This window comes from Cupressus sempervirens, chromosome 3, assembly GCF_028749045.1.
Source record: "Cupressus sempervirens isolate cs-2001-9-10 chromosome 3, ASM2874904v1, whole genome shotgun sequence".
NCBI lineage: Eukaryota > Viridiplantae > Streptophyta > Pinopsida > Cupressales > Cupressaceae > Cupressus > Cupressus sempervirens.
The window spans coordinates 226,212,853-226,215,690 of record NC_143120.1 but is presented as its reverse complement, the minus strand read 5'-3'; the positions used below and the strand labels follow the sequence as shown (position 1 = coordinate 226,215,690).

Below are 2,838 nucleotides of genomic sequence, written 5' to 3'. Positions count from 1 at the left end.
CAATTTGCATGGACTCGTCCTTTTGAATGTTCTTTCCTTCTACTAACATGATGACTACCATCCTGCCATGGGTTTTCTAAACTCCTTCTCTAATTTCGCAGGATCTTTTTCATGTTTTAATATACTCTTTGTATGGCATATTCCTATCTCACGTGATCTATATTAGTTTATCCCTCAATAAGCTAGAACTCATTAAAAGAGATGATGGGAAAATAATTTTCCATTATGGGATCAATGCGCAAGAGTTTCTATCCTTTAAGGCATGACTATTCTTCAGATGATGCTCTCTTGAATACTTGTTGCACTTCACGTTTTCTGTGTGAGTTGTTGCTGATGGAGGTCATCTTTGTATGATGCCATGGCTTCTTCCTTTTATGTGATGCAAAATTTGCATTGAGTGCCTTGCTATCATCTTGGCTTCCTTTAATCTCTTTACACACCTTGCCTCATCCATTGTCTACAGGACCTTGCTCGTATGAGAGATCATTTTTTTTTTATTAACTCGCCCTCTAAACATATCAAATAGAACCTCTTTCAAATGTTTCAAGTGCTCCTTGGTCTCAAAATCCTTCCCACTAAAGGAAAATAAAGGCTTTGAGCCTACTTATGGGGCTATTTTCTTTCCATAACCGAATGATTCTATTGAACTAAAATTTTCTATGCCAACCTCAATTAGATCATATACATGATTATCATAAATTCTTCCCAAAATCATATTGTTAGTCTAGTTCTTTGAATGTGAGCCAAAAATGAACAGACTACAATCAGTCTTTTGGGAAAGAAATTCTAAAGCAATTTCACCCCCACTCTCAAATGGCCAAATATCTCCATTCTTTTTGGTATATTTGATGACATTTCCACCAGCCCTCTTGAGATGAAATATGTCAGTCAAGACTGAATTCAATACATTGCTAGTCTTTATGCCACGCAAGATTAGCATTCTCTTGGCATTTTCAACTAGCTTTGGAGCATGCTTTTCAAGAATCCTCCTGGCATGACTTGTCTTAGGTTTTACAACCTTCAACATCCTTCCAAGTCTCTAGAATAGAAAATGTGAAAATATATAACAAGTTTTATGGAACTCCTGAAACATATGAGATGCCTCTGTGCATATGAGACATCAAGAAGTTCAAATGTGCCCTGTCGCATCACATGTCATCTCACCATAACCATCTTGGAAGGATTCAATAACATTGCCCCTCAATCTAATAGGCTGCCCTTTGCAATAAACATGATCTTCTCCACATCAACATCATTCCTCTTGCTCTTCATTTGATTACCCCTCATCAGTGCCTAGATAATGGATACCCTTATCTCCAGACTGAACTCCATGAATTTTGCAAAGTTTATACTTGGCTTCCTTATCCTTGTTTGAGTGCAGACAAAAATGATCTTTAGCATCATATAGAAGCCTAAACTTTTCATTGATCTTTGCAATAGACACATCAATAAAATAATTTGATTATAAACCATTTTAGTTACTTAGAAAATTCCATAATGCTTTATCAATCAAATGGAATTTAGGCGGGCCCGAAGGCGGGGTCGGCTTAAATTTTTTTTTTTTTTTTTCGAATGATTGAATTGCAAAATTGATCCATTAACCATCTCATATTGATTGAAAACAAGTTCAATCACCAAAACATCAAATAAAACTTGCTTTACCACTTATTTGCAAACTGTGAATTTGGTTCCAAGAGGTGCTTTGACTAGCCTTAAAAACTACGTAGAGCACCTGATCGAGCTCTGAAAAAAAGCACACTAATTATCTATTTTGCACACTTACACCCTATCAAATCTCATCTTATGATGAATTCAAGGTCAAGAGATACTCACTGTCAAAGTTGCCTTCTCATAATTACCTGCAAATAAACACTTCAGAAAGTAATAAACTGGGTTTGGAATCGGCTTTGAAAACTAGGCAAACTGACACTTAGGAAGACAAAAATTGGGGCACTGGTTCTCTATCATGAGGAGAGTATGGATCTATGATTTTGGCTCATGATGAATAATAGGGTGCAAATGGTGAGCAGTCAAAGTGGGCTGCTTGGATTTGCAGACTGGAAATAATGATAAAAAAGCAATCTTTTGCAAATGGAATTAACCTAGAAAAGTGTGCTAATGGATTCATCATGACTTGCAAACTAGTACACTTAGAGTAATGTTGGAGGACAAGACAAGGGTACAATCCATTTGATCTCACCAATCATGGATCTCAAATTATAACATCATGAACAAGGGTTCCAATCAATTTGCATTTTATGACATCAGTAAAAAATTAAAAATTCCATTTGGAATCACATTTGAAAACTAAGCAAACAGATTTTTCATGAGCTAAAACTTGAAACTTAACAAGTCTCTGACATCTACAATGCAATGAAAAAAGAATTTTAGCATTTTGGTCAATTATGTCAAAGTTATAGAATGTCAAACAAGGTGTCCCAGAAATGTGTGCAATTTGCAAATGTTTGAAAACAGTAAACTACCAACTTTGAGGGATTCAAAACCTAGTTAAACGAATTCAAAACAACTCGAAATCTGAAACATAGGTTCTCAGGTATGAATGCTAGACACTACCAAAGAAGTGATTCTTAAAACATTTCTGGGTGTGAGATATTCAATCACAAACATAGTCTCCTATCACTGTTTGACACTCTGGGTAAAATGCAGATTAGAAATGCACTCAAAAAAGGACTTTTTAGAATGGTTCAAAATGATAGTTAAACTTCATAGAACACTTAGATGCACTAAACGCAGGGTGTTAGAAATATTAAACACCTTAGGGGCCTCAAAGGTACAGCTGGGTACATATGCATCTGAAAACATTTATAGGGCTCAAAA

The 2,838-nt window shown here is 35.6% G+C and overlaps 1 pseudogene; it reads right to left on the bottom strand.

The window, feature by feature from the left end:
- Positions 1-457: 457 nt before the first annotated feature.
- Positions 458-1,027, bottom strand: LOC149565655 (ribosome production factor 2 homolog pseudogene; annotated as a pseudogene).
- Between the last annotated feature and the right edge of the window lie 1,811 nt (positions 1,028-2,838).